This window comes from Syngnathoides biaculeatus, chromosome 5 (genome assembly GCF_019802595.1).
Source record: "Syngnathoides biaculeatus isolate LvHL_M chromosome 5, ASM1980259v1, whole genome shotgun sequence".
NCBI classification, from domain to species: Eukaryota; Metazoa; Chordata; class Actinopteri; order Syngnathiformes; family Syngnathidae; genus Syngnathoides; species Syngnathoides biaculeatus.
In genome coordinates this window covers 543,898-559,388 of record NC_084644.1, presented here as the reverse complement: position 1 = coordinate 559,388, position 15,491 = coordinate 543,898, and the positions used below count along the sequence as shown (strand labels likewise).

Genomic DNA, 15,491 nt, shown 5'->3' with positions numbered 1-15,491 from the left:
GTGGGGCCCAGACGTCAGCGTTAGCATTGAGGAGCCGAGTGTCCGATGTCCGCTAATGTGAGCAACGACTAATTAGCCCATTAGCAATCACAGCCACTCGCACGCCATTTATTATTTAGTACTACGAAACAATCCCAGTCAGGTGCAGTCTTTCATTTGTTTCCCTCTTCCAATGACACTTCCGATTCCATCGGTTCTAACTTCATTTCATGCTCCCCCTAAATTATGTTTGAATTGGTTGAAAAAGGCCACTACCTCCACTTTGGTTCTGTTTGACGCTCGTAGCAAAAAATGAAAGCTGCAACTTAGAGCTACATCGCGTTTTCGTCAATTAGCTTCGTAGCATCTTTGCCGGCCATTTAGCAACCAAGCATCTTGGCTACCTCACCCAATCCAAGTCTTAGTCGCTGACTGTATAATCTTACGACTTCACCACTGGACATCTTTGGCCTGGTCCACGCACGAGGATTTTTCCAAATCTTTATTCTTTTTTTTGGGGGGGAATCTGGGGTAGACCCCACAGACCAAGTTTTGGTTGTGTTGTGAGAGGTGTCCTCCAAAAATCTCCACGCACGTAGCAAAAGCCGAACAAATGTAGCGATGACGGCAAACCAAGAAGACGCACGATTAGAGGAAACCTTTTTGAAACGGAACATCCCACAGCCCCAAAAAAAGAAAGGTAAACAATCCCGGAGACGGCAAACCTTCTGGGCTTGCCGTTCACGTTTGCTAGCTTCAATTGGCGCCGGCCGCTTGGTTTTGCCCGAGTCACGAAGATTCTCGACCGGTCACATCCCAAAGCCGTGTCGCGATTCTCAGAGACGGCGGATTCTCCCACACACTGGGAGATTTTAGATTGCTGACGCGTTTTGGGCTCTGCGATCGCGACAAAGTCATCTTGTAGCGTGACTTTATGGAAGGAAGATTGTCCGACGTTTGACGCATTTGATTGGAAATCGGCACAAAGACAGGCCGACCGTCTCCTCGTGAGTTTAAAATCCAATTTTAGCCACCTCGCATCTTAGCAACCCAGCAATGTAGCGTTTTAGCACTTAGCCACCTAGCTTGGATCAGACGTTGACGAGTTGAGCGTCACGATTGCGCGTTAATGAGCGTGAGACTAGCATGATGGCGGCTGGCGTCGACTTCTGAAGCCCCAGCTGTACCTGCTCCCGCTAATAACCGCACGCGCGTCTTGGGATGCGTTTGATGATCGAATCCACCAGAGGTGGCGGCGGCGTGCTTTCCCACTCCCCCTAAATCACACATCCACACCCTCAATACCCTCAACGCCATATTATATTTTGCCACTGTTGTTTGTGCCACTGTGTGAATTTTCACACGCTGTCGCGCGCGCACGCGCGCACACACTTTTCTTCTTGCGCATTCTTGTGTGTTCCCATGATGCTTTGTGTTACAACACAAAAATAAAAACAAACAAACAACAAAACGCCAATGACAACAACGGCATTTTTTTTTTTATTGGTCAATACAAGACGCTCGCCGGTTAGCATTTAGCCAGGTTAGCCGCTAGAAAGTGAGCCCCCCCCCATCTGCTTTATCCAAAACAATCAAGTGCAACACTTCTGTACAGCGGCGAGTGTACTTTACTAATCCTACACCATTTGGAACATGGTTAACGTTAGGGCGAGTCACAGTGGCCCAAGTCCCCGTTTGCCAAATTTAGTTGTGGGCGTCTCGCCCCGGGGCACTTCCGCACGCGGATAGTCGAAGTCGGGATTCAAACCGCTGAGCGTTGTGTCGCTGGACGAGCCGCTCGAATACTGACGGCTGCTTTACGCCTTGTTTGAAGGTAACGGCTACTTGAGAGCGACGTCGATACCGCTCACCTATAGGCAATTTGGAGTATTGGCAAATTGTCACGTGCATCGGAAAAAAAAACAAAACAAAAAGACGCTAAGAAATGAAGAAGGACGGTCGGCAGAATGTTCTGGCACTGAAATTTGACATGGCAAAAGTTCTTGCGGCGTCAGTATTCAGTCCGCCCTCAAGAGTGTCTGGTAAAAAAGGTCCTTAACTTTTACAAACGCAGAACGCGCTCGTATACCGCGTACGGATCCGGAGACGCGACACCATACGACATCGCGTCCTAGCGGCCCAACTAAGTGACGGGGCGGCCATGTTGGGAGGTGCCCCATTTCCACCAAAGTGAAATCTTTTGCGTGTGCTAACTACACTGAACCTTAAAGGATCGGTTCTGCCAGTTCCCGTGTCGCAATTGTACCATGTGACACGTGTTTTTGGACTTTCGGTTTTCCCGCAGACGACGTTGACCTCGCTAGCTTAGCGTCGCCGGCGTCCCATCCACCTCTTTACGTCTGCGCGGGGATACAAAACGACTCGGCGTCGTCTAGAAACGCTCGCTGCAGCGCTCAACTATCTCGGAGTGCACGGAGCAATTTGCTGTCACAATTTTGGAAAATACAGACCAATTAGAGCCGCCTGGCACGATATGAGAAAATCGAGCATCGTTTCCGTCACCAACTCGTATCGTCCGCCTTGGATTGCAGACGAGGACCCAGCTGAGACCGGCCATCAACGCATTACGACGAGCGACGGACGTCTGCGCACGCGCGCAGTTGCCGATTGTTGAACCTTCCTGCGACTTATCGATTGTCTGCGAGCTTCCAGTTATGAAATCAAACATTCACGGGGTCACAAATACGTCAATCGGGAGCATTAAACAGCGGGCGAGCGAGACTGCGAGAGAGAGAGGCCGCCAGCCCGCCGTCGACCGGCATCGTTTCCACGGAAACCCCGAACGAGGGGACGGAGGCCTCCGGCGGGAAGGAGCCGGGCCGGCGTCCGCGTCCGCGCCGAAAAACAAACACGCACGTAAAAACAAACACGCGAGCGCATGCCCGCGAAAAAAAAAAAAAAACGCACAACGGGGAAGACGGCAACGCCGGCCGACGCTAACCGCTGCGCTAGCGTGTTAGCTTGGAGGAGGCCACAAAAGCAACATAAACGAATGAGAAATGGTCATAAATGACCAAAGGGTGCATGAACGCATCAAGCAAACAAAAGTGATGAACCAACGGAGGCCTAACGAGACGGCTCAAGCCGGGGATGGATGGCACAAATGAAGGGATGAAGAAGACATTCACGGATGACTTACTTCAAGAACGAATTTATGAATGAATGTCAGCTGGAAGAAATCAAATCACAATCACAATCAACTTTTTGGGCGGAAGTGTGAAAGGACACGGCAGAAATTTGTCCCCGGCGGTCAGCGCCGCCCTGCCACCGTATTCACAAGCGAGGCCGCCCCCGGTTGGGCTCTCGGTGGGGATCCCCACGAAAGAGTTGCGCCCCCCACCCCCAAGCCGACCACAGATAAGCGCCACAAGATGGATGGACGGATGGATGAATCAGTGACTCCATGAATATTTGCATACGTGACAGCAACATGGATGACATCATCATCCTCAAGCGCCACGTCGGTCACGCCGCCGTCCTCCAACTTTGTCGTGCGCTTCAAGACGACGAGGATGATGATGATGATGGGGACGACGACGGCGACGATGACGGCGGCGTCGAAGCGGCGCCGCGAGGAAGAGTCGTCTGTCAGCCGTCGTCCCTTTTGTCACGCTAAACATGTTTCGCTATTTCCCGCCGCCATTATGGAGTGACTTTCTTTTCTTTTCTTTTCTTTTCTTCCTCGTCTTCTCGCCGCCGCGACTATTCAGATCACTCTCGCTCCTGGGGGGGGGGGGGGGGGGGGGGGGTCGGACGGCGTACGGGGGCAGAGGGCTGATGCATTAGCGCCGCTTCAGACGCTTTCCACGCTCGGGACGCGAGCGGCTGACAGCACGCAAACGGCGGCGGGGGGGGGGAAAAAATGAATCTCTCCTGAGCGCCTTTTGTCACACGGCTGTCAATCAAAATGTGGCAGACGCAGGAACGCACGCACGCGATCGGAGACGCCTTCATCGTGGTTATTGTTGTCGCCGGTCGTCATCGCAGCGGTATTTGTCGTCTTCGTCACGTGCGCCGTCTTGGCCGTCGTTCCGTCGTCGACGCCGTCAGATGGGATGAGCGACGACCGCGGCGGTTCGGGACCCCGAACCGAAAGCGGCCTCGCGTCATGTGACTGCCCAAAGCCGGCGACCCCGAAAAGTCCCGCGTCTTTTCCGGTATTTGGGCTGCAACGTTGACCCGAAATCAGACGACGGGAAATTCTCGAGTTTATCGACGCGAGCGGCGAAGAAATTCGATTCTGAGCCGGCGCCGTCGACGTAACAAACGCGAGAAGGAGGCGACCGATCACGGGAAAGGGGGGCGGTCGGCGCCAGGTCAGGGTTAGCCTCAAGTTTTTAACGAGCATCGAGACTTCAAGTGAAGGATTTGAAGAAGCGAAAGGCCAGGCGGGCCCCATCATATTCAAATCAAAAAGAAGGATTTGATTTCCAAATGAAGGATTTCAACGAGGGTTGAACGTCGACGGGGAAGGTTTCAAGTTTGGGTTCGACGAGCCGCACTTGGGATTTCCGACCCAGATTACGCGTGGTCGTGCGCTTTCGGCCAACTCGGCGCTCGGGGGCGTGGCCGGCTGCAGGTGTTGAGGATTAACGCAGTCAAAACACGGCAAAAGAGAAGAAAAACAGAAGATTAGCGCCGACCTTTGTCGTCGTCGTCATCCCGGCGTGTGTGCGGCGGCCATCGAAGACGCCGCACAAAGCGTCGGTTGGCGCTGCGGGTCGTCTTTCCAAAGATCAAAGGGGATTTTCTTCTTCTCCTCTCCTCAACTTTGGCTTTTTTTTTTTTGCCGAGGAAACGGTCGCGTGTCCGCTTTCTCCTTTTTGAAAGCAAAACTGAAAGCAGTGAAAGACAAACAAACCACAACAGGCGCGTTCAGCAAATTCAAATTCGAACCCGAATTGCGAGGCCTAATCCAAGCGCAAAAGTCGCGTTGACACACACAAGAAACGTTTCCGGTGCAAACGGATTTCCAAACTCCAACCACGCCTTGAAAAATGAAACCGACGTGAAACGGGACCATTTTGATTTGTGCCAGTAGGAGGCGCTGCCACGACTAAAAAAAAAAAACAAACAAAAAAAAACCGCCAACTTTTTGCTCAGGATTCTTCCTTCCAGTTCTTGCTCGTGAAGCCGGAAGGAAACAAAGATTTGAATGACGGTTTGAGTGTAAAATCGAACGCTTGCACATACGGGACAGCCGTGAGTGTGTTCTGCTGGGGGGGTGGGCGGACGAGGGGGAGGGGGCCGGGGGGTAACTTTAGCTGTTAATGATGGCGCTGGGGGGCGAAGGGGGTCACAAATGACTCGCAGAGAAGAAGGTAAGACGAGCACCTGAAAAGCAACGCAAGCTTTGTGCCTGCAGCTGCCTGCTTCCGGATTGAGGCCCGCGACGACAAAAACGACAACCGAGAACCCCCCCCCACCGCGCCCCCCCCCCAACCCCCCTTGCATCGACATGTTGGTCTCGCATTCGTCGCGTGTCGCGTTGCCGCACACGCGTACTTGCAGTGACGGAGCCCAAAAAAACTGCACGACGGCAAAGTTTGTTTTGTCCTCGAACTCCAGCAAATTCCCGCCAGGTCGCATGTCAACACACACGCAGGTGCGCAGTTTCTCCTTTTCCCTGTTGGAAGAGTTCGTCAGACAAACGCGGGGTCGACCAGCCGCAGGCGGAACGTCAACGAGGACACAAACAGCAAGCGGACGGCGTGACGTCGTCGCCGCAGTGCATGATGGGATACCGACCGTAGAGGGAGGGAGCGCTTGATTTTGGATGACTCGAAAAAGACGCAAAACCGAATCTCACTCACACGACCGTTTCAAACTTTGCAGCGGTACCTCCACTGAGCAACCAAAAACAGTGCTTCGGGTTACGGAGGAAATTGGGGATACGGAAGGGAAAAAAAACGGGCGGCGGATTCACCAAATTCCAGCCAAACGGAAACGTGCTGGATCTCGCTTTGAAAGCGGCGCCGTCGAGCCGCTCTCCCATTGGCTACGGGCCGAGCGTCTTCCCGGCAGCTGTCGATCTTTACCCGTGATGCATTTTGATTCCCTCGGACGGTCGACTGTCACCGGAGAACCGCGCTTGCGCCGTCACAAGCTGACGCATATTGGACCAGTGCAACTTTTTCGTTTGGGTTTGTTCAAAAAACTTTGGCGCGTTTTCTCGTCCAGTTTTCTCCCGGCTGTCAAAGGTTTGCCTCCTCCTCCGTTCCACGCGATGCCTTTTGCTTCTCCTTGCGTAGGTGAAATTCATTTTTACATAATGTACTTTGAATGGGTTTTTTTTTTTAGGGTGGGTGGGACTTGGAACGGATTGCGCTATTTACATGTAAAATTCGCTTCTACCTTCGAAAAATTCACATGCAAAAGGACTTTGGGAAGGGATTCATTTCCCAAGTCGAGGTACCGCTGTGCTGTAAAAAAAAAAAAAGTCACGCACGTACTGTACACGGACGTTTTGGACCAACAAGGAGCAGAACATGTACACGATAGTGAGTAGAGCTGAATTTGCGTAGCTTCGAAAAAGACTCGATGCTAAAAGGTTGCAGTGAGTGACAACAAAAAGATGTCAGCCGGCGGGCGACGCGCACACGTGTGAACGCGGGTCGCGTCCCGTCGAGGCGAGCGAAGCGCTCTTGGCACCTCGCGTGTAATTACCGCATCTCAGGTAACACCGTGTTGTGTGTCGGGCTCATGTTTGGATGCGCCGGGGGAGGAAAGTTGGACAACAAAAGAATTGGGGGAGAAATTGGAGGGGAGGCGGCAAGAAAAGATCTGACACGTCGACGTCGGCAACAGCCCCGAACCCGATCCCGGTGCGCGCGTTCAACTGCTGCAATTTCCCAAAGATACGAAAAACTCGCGGGCGCAAAAGCGTCGCAGAATCGACAGCGCCGCCGAGCTGGCGTCCGTGCTTAAAACGTCGGAGGAGGGCGTTTGGTCGCTCCGGGCGACCTCGCTCGTCACGTCGCGCCGGGATCGACTTCAAAGATAACGACGAGAAGCGCAAAAAGATGGCAAAACGGGACCACACGTAACTCGGCACACCGGGACGTCGTAAGGGGAGACGTCGCTCGCGGCCCGCATCCCGAAAAGTCTGAATCCCGCGTAGGCGTCGTCTGCCTCTTGTGAGGATGAGCGGCTCAGATACACACACGGGGGGACCAATCCAATATTTAGCACAGATGACCAAAAGTAGAAGTTGAGGTGAAATTTGAGGTTTTTGCGTGTCCTTCTCCTTTCTGGACTTGTTCCCTTCCACCCGAACGTGAGACAACCAAGGCAGCCTTTGCTCGCAGCTCCTCTCATGCGTTCAGAGGTCCACGTGACATCGACTCGTTGCTGTTGACTTTTTCCTGCCAATCGCCAACGTTGAGGAGGGTTTTGGCCATTTTGCCCGTCAAGTCGGAGTCCTTTTCGACGCCACTGCGACTCGTATCTGCAAACGGGCCTTGTTTTGTTTTTGTCCCGTTGCTCAACATTCCGTCTTGTTTTTGTGTGTTTTTTCCGTATTTTCCACAACTTCACCGTCGAGCGAGTCGTATCTTTTGCCAGCCTGTCACGTGTCCGGATGCGCTGTGGCTGTCGTCGGGCTTTTCCTCCCTCCTCCTGTCTTTATTCTTTTTTTTCCCGCGTGGCGGCCTCGTCCGTCTTCACGCCGGCGCGGTCGCGCGCGTTCGTCGGCCGTCGGCGAGTCGAGCGATTGCGGCCGTGTTTAGCAAACATCTGCTAAGAGCACTTTGACATTTGACTCTCTGGATCTTCATCCTGCCGGAATGTTCCACGGAGCTCCTCTTCCTCGCCAGTCAGCCTCAACGTCAACACGCGGGCGGGCGTTAATCGCTAATCCATCGCTTTTTATTCTGCTTTTGTTTTGGGGAGCAACATTTTAGTAGCGTTTCTCGTTTTTTAGTAGGTTAACAAGCACGATTTGTAACATAATGTTACATAACATTTTTGTGGCATTAACAATATCGTGTTTAGGATGACGTCACTTCGCATACTTAGCGACGTATTGCTTAGCACGTTTAGTTTCATTCATTTCGTGACATGCCTCCTATCGGATGTTTTTTTTCCCCACGCATGCGTTATGCAGAATTTTACGTTTCCTCCCACTTTTCCGTGATCATTTTAGGAGCAAGTTTGGTTGCTTGTCGAGTAGCACATTCGGTAGCATGTTTATGAGCTTGTTTCATGACAATTTCGTCGTCATGTGATTATCCACAGGTAGGTTGCGTTGCACTTAACCGACTACTTGCGGCGGCGGGGTGTCCTCTTTTACAGTTATAGCGAAGAACTCTCTTTTGGCAGTATACTGCCATATTACTGCAGTGCAAAATTATCGTTTTGTACTTTTTTCACAAAGTTATTGAATATTAGGCTTATTTAAGAATGGTATCCAAATTTCCCACTTTGGTGTTGCTCGATGGAGACAACGTTGTCACTTTCAGAGCCGTGAGGAATTAGTGTGCTTCCTACTTCCAAAGCCATTCATCAGATGTCATAGATGAGCGACTTGACCCAAAAACTTTCTGTCGCGAAAAAGCTCCTGTCTCCAGAGATTTGCGTGCGCTCTCTGCACGATGGATACGATTCCTGCCATCAAGTCATCTCCTGAAAATATCGCCACATTCATAATGGCCGCCGCGTAGGCACAGACACGTCAGTTGGCCGGACCTCGTAATATTGCATATCTGTGACCCGGAAATGTGTCGGGCCCAGTTTCTGGCTGCGTCGCGCCGCGGCGCCAGTAAACCACCGCGGCCGATTCTGGAACTGAGACGTTGTCAACAAACTTTGAAGTGACGACCGGAAAGTATTTTGTGTACCGTTTGTGTGCCGTTACTTCAGATATCTGTTAAATCGGGGTTCCGCTGTACTGCGTGTTTGAATCTTTACATGGCGCCTCTCATAGAACAGCAGAGGAAGTGCGGCGTCATGACGGAAGTCGATTGGCGGACGCGGACGCCGCTCGCTCGTGAGACGTGCGACGAAAATGGACAAAGGCACTCAGCGAGCGCTTTGGCGGCGTGGCATTTGGGGCTCTCCCGTATTTATTTGCAGTGGCGGCGGCGGCGGCGGATATTTGCTCCACATGCGGCGGCGAGCTAGCAACACGCTGCGCTCTTATGCAAATGACTTGCCGTCAAGGCGTGATATTTGGCAAATGTGAAATAAATTGATACGGCTCAATTAGACGGAGGCTCCCGGGCGAGCGCTCTCGGCTCGCCTCAAAGTGCTTCGCATTTTGCGTCGGGCGTCGCGTGCTCTTAATTACGCCTTGATGGCTGTCGACATTTGGCTGAACAGTCAGAAGCCTTTAAGAGCTGCTAGCGCGTGGCTAGCCACGTGTGGCTAGCGTGCAGCTAAAAGCTTCCTCTGCGCGGCGACGACGACGACGAGGGGGAAGGAAAGGAAAACCTTCGACCCGACGACGCCAGCGAGGACGCCGCCACCGCACGCGTGCACGGCCGATTGCAAAGTGGCAAAAAGGCCCGGGGGGGTGTGTGGGGTGGGGGGGGGCAACTGCAAACCATGGGCCAAACGCAGGACCCGAAAAAGGTCACAGCGCGCCAAAAGTGAGCCCACGTGAGGCGCCCGACGTGAGCCCAGGTGAGGCGTTGACGTAGGCACGTATTTTGGGGGGGGTGCAGACAATCCTTCCAGTCATTTGTTATCAGTGGAATGTTCAAATATTCCCGCAAGGCCATGAAAACACGTTTCAAGTCACACACACGCACACGCAGGCTTTGTTTCAAGTTGAGCAAAAGCAGCCAAAGCATCATCGATTTCTTCGTCTTCTTCTTCTTCTCCCCTCCTGCCGCCGTGCACGCAACCACAGCAACACCAGCTGACACAAACACGACACACACACGCGCACGCACACGCACACACTGTACATGCTGTATATGCTGTATGTTGATTTGCTGACAGCTGATTGGTGGATTAGACGCAGTGACTAAAAGCGTGCTGGTAATCTTCACTCATTATTTCAATTACCAGGCTAAACGCAGCAATCAGCCGCATAATGACGGAGTGCACGGCGGGGGAAGGGGGGGGGGGCAGCTCAAGGAGGGAGGGGCGGAGGCTGATATATGCACGCTTGTGGAAAATCAATACGGAAAAGATGAACAGAAACAAGTTGGACAGCAACTTTAGAAGCGCGTTTGGCACAAATTCACTCGCGGTAATGATTAATAAGAGTTGAATCCACGGACCAATCAATGATTTAGCTTGACATAAATATTTTTATCCATGTTTGTTGCCATGCAAATCATCTCATGTTCATTTTCACGTTGTACGTTAGCATTTTATTAGCACGTACACATGCATGTTGATTGGACCTTTTAGGGTCATGTTTATTCATCCATTTTCTTAGCCGCTTATCCTCATCAGGGTTGCGGGAGCGCTACTCCCGTCATCGGGTAGGAGGCGGGGTACACCACCCTGAACCGGTCGCCAGCCAATCGCAGGGCACACGGAGACAGACAACAGTCGCACAATTTAGAGTCTTGAAAGAATGCACATTTTTGGGAGGTGGGAGGAAAGCGGACTGCTCACCCGGAGAAAAGCCACGCGAACATGCGAACTGCACGCAGGCGAGGCCGGGATTGAACCCGGGTCGTCAGAACTGTGAGTCCAACGCCGTTGCCCCACCGTGCCGCCACGTAGCTATTGCATTTAATAGCGTGTTTATTAGCGCTTGCTGAAGTCTCTCCCGTCGCATATTTTCATCTTTATTCACGGGGCGCTTTGAAAGGTAGACAGCGAGGCAAGCTGGCGCTTTCTGGCAACATGCTGCCCCCTGCTGCCGTGGAGTGTGACTGCCCGGAGATTGTTCCACTTAACCCCTCCCCCCACTTCCAATCCACGCACCCCCTCACGTCTGCGTTTGATTGACAGGATGGACAGATGCTGCTCTATAAACAGGTAACCTGATCTCCGGAGCCCATCTGCTCGCCGAGCCTTCAATTCGCACTTGGCATGCACGCGCGTGCGCGCACACTCGTGGCCAGAAAAGATTGACAACACACACACACACACACACACACACACACACTCCATGCCGGCAAGATTGACATGCACACACACACACACACACAAATATGGCCATGTATCAAATAAATATGGCGAGGACACACACAGCGCCTGGTACACACAAACATGCGGGTGGGCGGCAAAAGAACACAACCGGGCCCGGGATCCAGAAACAAACGCGACCATGAACCAGAACAAAAAGGCAACGACGAACCCCCAACCGTCGTCAGAACCAAGACCTGCGACCGTCAACCCCGGACCGAACAAACTCGTGATCCAGAAGCAAAAAGAACCACCAAAGCGCAACTTCTTGCGACCCGACCTGTTCTGGTTTGTTTTCCGATGCTAACGCTAGCCAGAGGAATGCTAACAAGCTCGCGGGCGCTCACCAATAGCCAGCCGGCATTCTTTGGTCGCCAGGGTAACTGCAGCAAGGACGCGGCGCCTTGGCGGAGGTCGGCAAACCCTCCCGATGGAAAATCCTCCGTACTGCCAACACTTAGCCAGAAATCTCCCCTGAGCCCTTGAAACGATCATTAATAGTACATACTTAAGAGACTTGAAAATACAAAGGCAAACATTTCAACCTTCCTGATGGAAAATGCTAAGCGCTCATGACAACTCATGCTAACCTCACGCTGAGGTCGAGACCTCCCCCAAGGACGCTCGACACTCATTTCAAGACGGGAAAAAAGATATAATCAAACGATGAAATGCAGTTGTTTTCCTCGGTGGAGGTAATAAAAAAGTCCTCGATCCCGACGTGCCAGCGGCGGCGACTTCCCCCGTTTAGCGCTTTAACGAGGTCGTCGGCGCCACCTCGACGTCAAAAGAAGCTAACCGCTGATGACCGCACCGAGGCCGAGCTAATGGCTAACCAGCTGGCGTCGACGCTAGGCGTCTGCGTGAGCTAGGCTGTAATTATGCGTGGTCCCTGAAGGATTCATCATGTTGTTTAGCCATTAGCACACGCTAGCACGCCGCCCTAGCGTCGCCCCGCCGTGCTCTGGCATTTCAGAGTGCTAATTATCACAAGTTGTTGGCGAACGTTACTTAGCCGCAGCCGGGGATCCGAAGAGGGGGGTGTTACCACACCGCCCGTCCGTGAGTTCCGCGGGGGTCTGGAGAGTGCTTTGTTTTGGATAATAATAGATATGCGGCCACGGGTCACTCGAACTCACTGTCACCTGCTAATAGCTTAGCGGGCGTCCTCGCCCGCCGTCGCCGGCGACGGCGCTCCACGACCACAACAAACATCTCAAGTAAACCGGAGGACGGCGGCGAGCCTGTTGCTAGGCGACGGTGTGTGTATAAGTGTGCGTGCGATTAAAAGCCAGCAAAGCACAAAACAAAACAACAACAACAAAAAACGCCCCACACACAAACAAACAAACAAGGAACAGAAGAAAAGATGGCGGTTTTTGTTTTAGTCACTTTGAAGTGTGTTCAATATTTTGGCACGTGCATGCGCGTTAAGTCATTTTCTTTATCTTCATAACCATGTTTGATTGCAGTTTTATGACCAATCTAATTTCTTTTTTCCAACTTTTTCGTAGGAAGACGGCACGGCGGCGGTCGACTGCCTCGCGGTTCTGAGGTTGTGGGCTCAAATCCGGCCCGGCCCGTGTGGACTTTACACGTTCTGCCCGGGTCAGGGTGTTCTCCGGGTGCTTGAATCGCGGAAATTGCCCGTAGGTGTGAATGTGAACAGCGGCGCTTGTTGGTCTGCGTGCCCTGCGATTGGCTGACGCCCTGTTGAAGGCGGAACCCGCCTCTCGCCCAAAGTCGCCCGCGTGAGGACAAGTGCTGAGGAAAATGTCGACTAGCACGATTATTCGCTTATTTAGCATCACGTTCAGAGAAATATTTGTGAGCGTGTGTACGATCACATTTGTCATGTTGATCCGTGGGTTTCTTATGATTAGATGACGAGTAAGATGATGTTTGCTACTTGCAAGCTAAGCGACAGGTTTGTTTCTTTGGGCTTGTCCCGTTAGGGGTCGCCACGGCGCTCATATTTGCTTGGCACAGTTTTTACGCCTCCCTGACGCGGCCCCTCTCGGGGAGCGCAGGCCCCAGTGGGAAACAAACTCACGACTGACCACTGAGCTGCGGGGGCCTCCAGGTTTGCTCACCTTAAGTCAAATGTTCAGATGCAAAGTCTACACAAGTGGGGCCGGATTTGAACCCGCAACCTCCCAAGTGTGAAGCTGACGTGCTCACCGGTGGACCTCCAATCTGCCACATCTTCTATCTTTTTTTTTTGGTTTTTGTAAAGTGCCTGTACACATTTGTGTCTACAGGAGCTTTGAGATCAAGTATTTTTTTTTTTTTTCATGATATGATTTCATTTCTGAAAAGAAAGAAAGAAAGAAAGAAACAAACGGGAGTGAAACGCCCGCAGGCACTTGTGCCAGCCGCACACTCAGCGCGAGTAGCCGGCCAGTAATGTGCCTGCCGCTAGCCCCGTTAGCATCGATTAGCATTGATTTCCCGCTCTCTCGCTTTAATAAATGTCTTGTGCAACCCTGACAGGAAGTCAACAGTGCGGCCGGCCCATCGACCGCCGCTACTTCATCACGGGCGGCGCGCACTACTTACACACTACTTAAGCATGCGGGGAGTCCGTTACACACACGTTAAGGTGAGCGCGCAACACAACACAACACAACACAACACGTCTCGCTTGTGACCGTAACGGCGACGACAACACAAGCCGAAACGATCGCTGATCAATTTTGAATGCAGAAAATGTCCACATAATCACCGCAAACCTGATCAAAGAATGTTCGCTGACGTTGGCAAAGGTCGGCGAGCGCGGACACGTTTGATTACGCGTGGGTGACTTTTTCTTCAATTTGCATGACCGCATCTACATGACTCCAAATATTAATTGAGAATTACCAACATCTTTGGTCTTTCCACAGATAAAAACTTCAAATGTGAAAACATGGCAAAAGTAAAAATGTCGTATGATGTGTACAGCATGGGGAAAATGTGACAAAAATAATATCGCTTCATATGATTTCGACATAAAACTTCAAAATCTTCTTTCACGTGTTTGAAAACTTTTTTGAGTCTGGCAGCTTTTCAAAATTTCAGGAAAACTGACAGATTCCACTACAACATTATACACGAAAAACATATTTAGAAACATACGTTCACGTTCGAGACTACGGCCGAGGGACAAAACCGAAAAAAAAAAAAAATGTTTTTTTCATTTCAAACGTCACTAAAATTGTCACCGTTTACATTTCCACAGGCAACTGACATGTTGATGGACTACAAGTGCAGACATTTTGGAAATCAATGACATATTTTCGCTCCGTGTAATCAGCCACGCCCCAACATCGGATCTAAAGTCCAAATTACGTTCCCACGCTAACATGCTAGCAACATCAAAATAACACAGACAAGTTTTGAGAAAATAAAAGTTGATCGTTCCTGACAAAGAAAATAAAAAACAAGACATGCATCGACCCACAAGACGCCATGCTAACATGCTAACAGCCAGCTAACATTTCGAAATCACGTCTTGCACACGCGCACACGTGTTCATTTTTCACGCTCAGCTCACCTCGACAGCAGATGTGATGTCTTCATCATCATCATCATCATCATCATCATCATCATCTTAGTCTGTGGAATCAAAGAAACGAAATAAATGAGCTTCTAACACACACACCACACACACACACACACACACAGACACACACGCATGCGCATGTGCACGTGCGCGTGTAAAATGAACTTGTTGCGGGAGTCACTTTGCACATTTTTGATCCAATTTTGCAACCTTTCCAAACGACCGAAACCCGACGCCATATTTACGGGCTTCCTTCCAGCGGCTTTAATGCGCAGATGCGATTTGCATCGAGCACAGAAACACTCAAAGCATCAAAGAAGAAGATGAAAGTCGCCGCTATTGGATGCCAGGATGGCGAGATGATGGAATCCTGACCCGGAACCCGGTCAACTTGGATCTTTCAATCTTTTAATCGACCCCCCCCCCCACCCCCCCTTCAGCAAACATTCATAACACCAACGTCAAACATCAAAATAGAGAGAAAAAAAAAAAACTAAAACAAAGTCAAACCAACAAAAACAGCAAAGAAGAAAGCTAAAAAAAAAAAATGACTTGACAACACAAAATTATTTTTCCCCTTTTTGAATCCAATCAAATTTGAAGAGAATCTCGTTTGAGCGGCCCCGCCCCCGCCTCGTGTTTACGTTTCCCGTCTTCTTCGCGGGCCGACGGCCATGTTGTTGTCGTCCCGGCGGTCGGCCAATCAATGCGCAGGAATAAAAACGTAACCAAGCCGATCAATTAAGCCCACTTCATTTTCATAACTGCACTCGTCGTCCTTGTCACCGCGACAACAAGCGCCACCCCACCCGGCCCCCCTCGCCCCACCCTGGCCGCCGGGACGTTCCGGCGGTGTCGA

The 15,491-nt window shown here is 51.4% G+C and overlaps 1 long non-coding RNA gene across 1 annotated transcript; it reads right to left on the bottom strand.

Moving 5' to 3' along the window:
• On the bottom strand, positions 1-14,954 carry LOC133501156 (uncharacterized). The gene is made up of 3 exons (XR_009795116.1): positions 14,624-14,954; positions 4,644-4,835; positions 1-1,850 (listed from the first exon to the last, which is right to left on the bottom strand). It is a non-coding gene; the product is annotated as an uncharacterized LOC133501156 (long non-coding RNA).
• Between the last annotated feature and the right edge of the window lie 537 nt (positions 14,955-15,491).